Below are 9,005 nucleotides of genomic sequence, written 5' to 3' on the forward strand. Positions count from 1 at the left end.
AATGAAGGTCAAACCAGTCATGTGCCTGGCATCCACGCTTTGAATCTTTAGAGCTGCAGTTACTTCCAGCCAAGCTTTATGGTGCAGAAAGTTTAAGGGAGATTAGAGAGCAGGAACTAGGAGCCTCCAGCCAAGCTAGAGATGCAAGTGCAAAAGGGAAGAATGCTGGAGAGAGGCACATGAATGCAACTGCTGTTGGATAAACACAGAATCCCCTGGAGTTTAGTCAACACATCCTCAAAGTCTGCAGCAGGCAACAAGGGTCAGAGCTCTAGCGTGGCTTCTTTTTAACTGGGAAGAGTTTTCTTTTTTTATCAATTTAATGGGAAAAAGTCAAATGTCCACTAGTAGAGATCGATAAGAAATGGTACATGGAGGGGTCTGTTGCAGCATACTGAGAGATCGCTAAAACACCAGATCCTCAAGTAGAAGGAGAAAGATATGGAACAACCTTAAGATGATAGCACATTCTATATACATACACACACACACACACACACACACACACACACACACACACACACACACACCTTAGGATGATGGCGCATTCTACACACACACACACCTTAGGATGATGGCACATTCTACACACACACACACACCTTAGGATGATGGCACATTCTATATACATATATACACACATACTTTCTTTTTTTAAGCCAAGGATATAGTTCAGTGGTAATACTTGCTTCTAGCCTGCAAGAGGCTTAAGGTTTAACCCCCAACACTGCAGAACAAATATACGAAACAGCCTGGATAGTTCACTGATACACAAAGTGTTAAAGGAGAAGAGGGCACCACTTTTTGATTGCTTTTGCTTTGTTTTAATCCGTATGCATCTTTATCCAAAATAACTAATCATTTCTTTGAGCTAACCCTTCCCTGCTTCTTGGGAATGTGTCTCCTGCTCTTGTCACACTGCAGAGACTGCCCCCACAAGCCAGCACATCTTGGTGTGACTCTGTGCTCTTGTTCCCTTGACTTCTGTGGCATGCAGGACTGATGAATGTCCCTTTGTTCTGAAACCTGTCTCCTGACAGGCTCTGTGGCTCTCCACTCAGCACCTGGTTCTCTCACTTCTCAATTCCCTCCCTCTGCCCTTCTGACCCCCTTCATTTGTTCCTTGGCTCTGTTGAGGAATTGCCCAAAACTCAATCTTTGTTTGCCTCCTCCTCTTCCTCTTCCTCTTCCTCTTCCTCTTCCTCTTCCTCTTCCTCTTCCTCTTCCTCTTCCTCTTCCTCCTTCTCCTCTTCCCTCTTTTTCTCTCTCCCTTGGTATCACAGTGACCTGTATTAGGGTGGGAAAATTTGAAACAGGGTCTCTCTATGTAGCCCAGGTTATCCCTGAACTCTCAGTCCTGTCCCTCCTTTCATTGCTGGGGCTATATGTGTATGCCACCACAGAGTTTTTCCAAATGACATCTTCACAGTCCATTCTTCCTACACAATTTGCTGATGTGCATCTCAGCTCCTGATCCCTATTTTAACTTCTTAAGAATGCTGCACATGTTTATCAACAATAGCCCTAGGACTTCAAATTCAACAAGGTTTTTAAAAAAATAAAGTAAAATAAAATAAAATAAAATGGGCCTCTAACTTGGCTTTTCAACTCTGCTAATGATGCTGTGTTTGTTTAAAATGTGTTCTCTCTCCTCCAGCCTCCTCCTTTCTCATCCCACACCATCGAAGCAATTCAAATATCTTCTGCTTCAGGGCTGGAGAGATGGCTCATTAAGATTAAAGACTCTTGTTGCAGAGGGTAGGAGTTCACTTCCCAGCATGGTCTATACATGCACACACACACACACACACACACACACACACACACACACACACACACACACACACAGAGACAGAGACAGAGACAGAGACAGAGACAGAGACAGTCAGTCAGTCAGTCAGACAGACAGACAGAAGAATACATCTTTAAAAAGTCATCTCTCACTTCTACCTACCCTCTTCCATTCCTGAAGTCTTCCCTTTTGCTTTCACTCTCAGTCCATCTCTCTCGCAGTCACAGGCTAGCCCCTAATCTTCCTCATCCTGAAGTGTCAGCAAACCTCAGTGAGTTTAGGTATGCGCGTCAGGCCTTTTGCATTCCGACTCTCAACCAGCTCGATCATAAACTATCACACAGTGTAGCCATTAGCCTCATCGTGTAGACGGGAGATGCAGGGTTGCAAGGATTGAGACATTCCTCAAGATTTTATGAGGACAGCAGCACCAGTTCTCAAACCTTTGTCCCCTGGTATCTCGTTCCAGAATTTCCTACCTGCTCCCTAGCAGACAAAGTTCTAAACATGTGTCTTGACTTTGAGGTTCCTCTACAAGATGGTGTGTCTTTGCCTTCTTCAAAACTTGCCTGTACATACAAAGGCAAACTATCCTCAAAACCTCGGATATAGTCAATCATTCCAAGACTTACTGATTTGCCTAATCTCAGTGATGCCTTGGAGAGTGTGAGCTATCAAAATCTTTCCATCTTCCAGTAGTCAACTTCAGCCACACCTCTTCCATGACACTTTCTTGATCCTGCCCTTGGCTTTTGTCGCCAGTGTTCTCTTATGCAATGCACATACAAACACACATGCATACACACTTGCACACACACATAAACACATACACACACAAACACAAACATAGATACACACATATACACACCTACTATGTATATACACATGCATACAAATACACACATACACACACTCACATATACACACATACTCACACATACACCACATACATAAACACATACACAAGCACACACATATATACATGTGCACACACACACACAACACCTCTTGCCAAAGATGGAGATGATCTTATTCTACTTAATAATCTTCAGCGATGCCTAATATATAACAAGCCATAGGAACTATTTGTTGAATAAATGAAGGCATTAATGAAAGAAAAGATCAAAGACAACAAAATATATGCTAACATACATTCTAGGGCCATGAAGTAGAGCATATATAAATGTCATGTAGCTCTCCTTAATTGAAACATTCCATCAGTAAATGGTAGAAGGAGGCTCCTAACACTTGGGAATAAATAACACTTGCCTAACACTTGCCAATAAATAAGTCAACAAATTATTAAGTAAAATTTACAAGACTCAGGGAGGTCTTGGAAGTTACAAAATTCATAAGGACCCCCAGATGTTTGTTAACATTTCTGTACTGTGATAATATAGCTGACTTATGTGGGAATTAAAAATGAGTGGTTCTCATTAAAATATCCATTTCTTGTGAAATAATAGTAGTTATAGATAATGGTTCAACTGTAGTCTGTCCTCATTTCATAAAACAAAATGATTGACAAAGTTCCGTCCTCTCCAGTTGGTTCAGTCATTCGTTCACAAACTTGATTACTTTGTGAGACCTCAGAAGCCAGTAATCTAGTAAATGAACCAGATGGCATACTGCTTATTAATTGTAAACAAAAGTAGCCCCTATTGCCTCCAGAAACGCAAAGCAAAAATCAATTATGTGTGTTTGCTATGGAAATTGTTATTGTAATGATTCCTAACATGTTGCTACTGGACCAAGTCATAACACAAGAGCTGAGTTTTTCTCTACTTTTGGTGTCTCAAAATACAAATCAAATCCCCTTTTAAAGGCAAGAGTGAAAATTATGCGTAAATATTTGTCGACCTCTTTTAAAATAGAATTTGAACCATCAGCGGATCATAGGAAATGCTCATGTTGTTCCGTCCAGCTGGAAAGATACACTACACTTCTTTGTAGTGTTTGATCTTTAAACTAGGATACCAGAAGAATTTGGAATTCACAGAAAGAAAACATTAGCCTTCCATCTCCTGACTTCCGTTTGTCGTTGGTTCTTTTCCTCCTAATTTTCGAGATCAGAGGAATGTAACTTCCTGTTTAATGTCTTCTGCTGTCCATTTAAAGGCCTTGGGGAAAACTAGAAGAGGAAATTTGACAAGACAAAAGCTCCTGGCCCCTGAAATGATAACTCTTTACAGGACGTAGACCACTCAGAGAAATTAGATAACTTTGAGAAATACTTTGCTTTTATATTGCTCAAAATACAAGCTGGAATTAGCAAGAATAGCAAAGCAATAAAATGCCTAGAGGGTTAAAGATGTGCAGAGGTAGCCCTTTCCATTCCCAAACTAAAGAGGTTCCTTTAAAATAGCAGAAAATCCCTGAGTGCTTTTGTTAATCCATTAGAGATCAGCTTAAGCAGATTTTCTTTGGCACTGTGGAGCATTTGTTAGATTAAATTAAATGAGCACATTCAGGATAATAAATGCCACTTGTAAGTAAAACTGGTGACATTTTATTCATTTATAAATAGAAGTAAAAACTAATAGTTGCCTGACTGTCTGCAAAAGGCAACATCACCACTCTTGTCTAGCAAGCCTGTGCGTGAATGTCACCTACGGGGGCTCACCTGGGCTTATTCCTGTGTGTTGCGTAACTGTTTACTTTGTTGAAAATGAGATTTACTGTTTACTTTGTATAAGCCACATAGATGTTTCAGTCAATTTTGTAGGGGGAGGGAGGAACCAGAATGGGAGCAGAGGTGTGGATACACAAGAACTATGACCTGTATTTAAATATTGCCCAGTAAGTATATATTTTTTTCAATGAGGAAGAGGGAAAGCCATATAAACAACTTAAAAGACTTCTGTATAAAGTCCAGAAAAGAAAAAAAAAAAAGTAAACCTAGAACAGTAAGCCTGGTTACAGTGGAGAATGTTTATACTTACAATTCAACTTCTATTCTCATGATGACAACAATCCATACTGAATTACTTGATGCAGAAACTACAGGAAAGTGAAAGGACCAAAGGCCTGTGGCTTCATTACCCAGGGGTGTTGGGTATTTTTTGTATGTCCTTCCATTTCTGTTTGCACTGAGATTCTATCATACCAAACACTCCATTTCACATAAGAAGGGACAGTGATATCTTTGATAAGAGTAAACATCTCTCTGAAACACCAATTTAATGCATAATAAGATTTGATTGTGTAAATGTATCTTTTTTTTTTACTATAACCAAGTTTTTAGTTAACATATATTTTGATACTTCTCTAATTTCATTTTTATGAGTGTGTGTTATAAGGAACACCCTTACACACTCATCTGTTACATCTGTGCCTACTTTGCTTATTAGTCTCAGATGTGGATAAATTTGGGAATAAAAATCACTGACTCATCCCTGTCTTCAGCTTTATAGAAAGAACAGGGCATAATGGCACACGCCTTTCATTCCAGCACTGGGGCAGAGGCAGTTGAATCCCTGAGTTTGAGGCTGAGAAGCCTGGTCTATCAAACAAGTATAAGGACATCCAGGGTACAAGAGAAACCCTGGCTCAGAAACAAAAACAAAAGAAAAATATTGGTTGCACCAGTTTTATATACAACAGTAATTTGTAAGAGTCCATTTTGTTTTGTTTTTGTTTGTTTGTTTGTTTGTTTGTTTTCAAGACAGGGTTTCTACACAGGGTTTCTCTGTGTAGCCCTGGCTGTCCTGGAACTCACTTTGTAGACCAGGCTGGCCTTGAACTCAGAAATCCGCCTGCCACTGCCTCCCAAGTGCTGGGATTAAAGGCATGCACCACCACTGCCCAGCTGAGTCCATATTTTTACTTATATTTTTTAATTGCTAACTAGCTGTATTAAAGATTTCTTCATAATTTTATTTGCCTTTTTCTCATATGAAATCAATTTCTTATTTTTCAGTTAGAAGGTTCATTAATTTTTTAGTTAGAATCTTCATCTTTTCATATTGATTTGTGAAAGACAAATTATAATTATCAACTTAATTTATGTTGTTCTTATCTTTTGAGAGTCAAGTGAAAAACCAATTTCTCTTTTTGTTTATGCTGGGGGTAGAACTTGGGTGCCTAAGTATGGGAGGCAAGCATTTTACCACTGAGCTGGCCTCCTTGTCAATCTGTTCTTCAACAGTTTCTATTCTAAATTTCATCCTTAGAAAACATTTCCTCCAGAAACCTTCTACCCTATTTATATACACATGTGAATGAACAAGAGTACTGTTGCAAACATTTTGTTTCCACTGACACTTAGATACCTGGGTTCTAATCTTAAGGAGTTTTGCTCCAGGTCACTGACACAAGATTTTAATCAAAGTTGTCCTAACAAAGTTGATTGTGGAGATGGTGTTTTCAAAGTATTGTTAAATTGATAGATCTTTTTTCTTCTATTCTGCAATTAAACTCCCCCCTTTTTCTATTTCTTTTGCTGATTTACTGAGACTCTCTCTATATCTATATTGGTATTAATTTTTTTCCAGGTGAAATAACAGGAGAGGTTTAATTTTTTTATAAAAAGGTTTGTTATTTTTAATTCTGCCTTTGTCGGGATATGGGTGTGTGCTCATGAGTGGCCACGGAAGGCAGTAACGTCAGATCTCCCTGGCCTGGAGTTGCAGGAAGCTGGGAGCTGACAGATGTGGGTACTAGGAACTGAAGTTGGGTACTATGCAAGAACAGTAAGTGCTCTCAACCAGTGACCCTGCCCTCTGACCTTGACTTCTTGTTTGTTTGTTTGTTTGTTTGTCTGTTTCAAATGATATCCCCCTTCTGGGTTTTCCCTCCACAAACGCCCCATCCCATCCCCTATTCCCTTAGCCTCTATGAGGGTGCTCCTCTACCCACCCAACCACTCCTGCCTCACCACTCTAGCATACCCCTATGCTGGGGCATCAAGCCTCCACAGGACAAGGACCTCCCCTCCCATTGATGCCAGATAAAGCCATCCTCTGCTACATATGTAGCTGGAGCCATGGCTCCCTCCAAGTTTCTCTTTGGTTGGTGGTTTAGTCCCTGGGAGCTCTGGGTGGTCTGGTTGGTTGATACTGTTCTTCTTATGGGGTTGCAATCCCCTTCTGCTACTTCTGACCTTGGTTTCTATTACACAGCGGTGTCCTTTGCATTGAATCTTCATAAGAGCTTCTACTATTATAAGTTTTTCTTTGTGGCCATTATTTTTTTTAAAAATAAGTTTAGTTTTCTTGAGTTACATTTTTATAACATCCTTTTTTTTTAAAGAGTGGTTCTCTAGGGCAAAATGACTTTTTCATCTATTACAGTGTTTGCTGTGTGCTGCTTAAGCCATGCTTGCTTTTTTGCTTTTATGAAAGGAAATTTTTTGCCAGTAATTTTCATTATGCATTATATAGAAGATTGCTAGGATAAAAGCTGATGTGATAACTTTAATCTGCTTCTTTATCCCACAAGAGAATGGAGAGCTGAATATTTTGGCAAGCTTAGGATGAGTTAGTGAAGTGACAGGTTGAATTAGGACCACAAGGACTTTGATACTCCCTTAAAAGGGTAGAGGCTGAGTCTCTGCCTTGAGTGTAGGCTGTACCAAAAGATGCAGTCTCAAAGATTCAGAAAGATGCTTAAGGACAGTGTTCATGACATAGCCACTAGAGATGGGCTGTAAAAAGCATTTTCGCTTCCTCCTGGATCTCTCAAATCAGTCTCCCTTAGGGCAATCCTGCTGTTGTATTGGAAGGATACTCAGCAGTCATCATGGGGCACACTTGGTGAAGAAATGAGGCTGCCTGCCAACAGTCATGTGATGAGTAAATCTGTTTGTCTTTGTTGGGTCTTCAGAGGGCAGCAGTTTACTCTACTGCCTCCTGTGAGATTGGACCCTGGTGATTTAACTAATCTGCTCCTGGACTCTCAACCCACAAAAACTGTGAGTGATTGCTGGGGTGAATCTGTTATGGAGCAATAGATGACTAATAAAGAGACTAAAGCAGTAAGCCAGAAGGCAGGGTCAGAAGAGAGTTTTCTGGAGATACCTGAGTTGTGCTCTCCCATCAATGACAACGCAAGTGCGCCTTTTGAGTTACTGTTCTGCTCGCTCAGCAACTCTTTCTGATCTCCTTCCTCTCCTTCCCTGCCCTTACCCTGTCTCTCTCTGTGTCTGTCTCAGTCTCTCTCCCCCGCAACTTTCTGCTTCCTTTGCTTAATCTAATATCAATATAGAGTAGCATAGGAAAGGCTGGAGAGTGTAACGCAGGGGTAGAACATTTGCTTAGCATTCCCACACACCCTCATACCCTACACACATAACCTTCACACCCTCACTTCAGGGGAAGAAAAAAAATGACTGTAGGAAATATTCTGGATTATTTGGTCCAAAGGAAACAGCTTTGATGAGTATGTTATTAACCAGGTTCTTCCAATTCTATGATGCGTTTATATGACAGATGTTCTCCACCCACTCCCAATCTTCCCATGTTAAATACACTTTTAAAGGGAAAAGAGCTTGTCCTATAGCTCTGGATGCTTTTCTCCATGATTTGATGACCTTGTTGATTTTGGGCCTGTGGCAAAATAGCACACATAGAAGGGGCATGTGGTGGAGCAAAATCACCAGAAGCAAGGAAGCAAAAGAGAGGTGCCCACTGCCACCACCCCGCAAGGACATCTCTCAATGACCTCCCATGAGGAGGCCCCTTCTGACAGTTTCACCTCTTCCCAACTGCAAGATCTCAAGACTAAGCCTTGAACACATGGGCCTGGAGGATGTCCGGTGCCCAGATGACTGCAGCCTGTCCATTCTTTTTTTGTGCCCACTGTGGATGGACAGCACACGGATTCTGAAAAAACTGGAAATATAGTAATCATATTAATATAGTAACCGACCAGACCCTCCCAGAGCTCCCAGGAACTAAATCACTAACCAAAAAGGGACCCATAGACACATGGAGTGACCCATGGCTCCAGCCGCATATGTAGCAGAAGATGGCCTTGCTAGGCATCAATGTGAGGAGAGACCTCTGGTCCTGTGAAGGCTCTATGCCCCACAGGGGAATGCCTGGGCAGGGAGGCAGGAGTGGGTGGGGGAACACCCTCATAGAAACGGGGAGGGAGATGGGATAAGAGGGCAAACCGGGAAAGGGGATAACATTTGAAATGTAAATTAAAAAGAGAAAATCATATTAACATAATAATTAACAATATTACTAATTAATACAATTATATTGGTTAC

This window comes from Mus caroli, chromosome 1 (assembly GCF_900094665.2).
Source record: "Mus caroli chromosome 1, CAROLI_EIJ_v1.1, whole genome shotgun sequence".
Taxonomy (NCBI): Eukaryota; Metazoa; Chordata; class Mammalia; order Rodentia; family Muridae; genus Mus; species Mus caroli.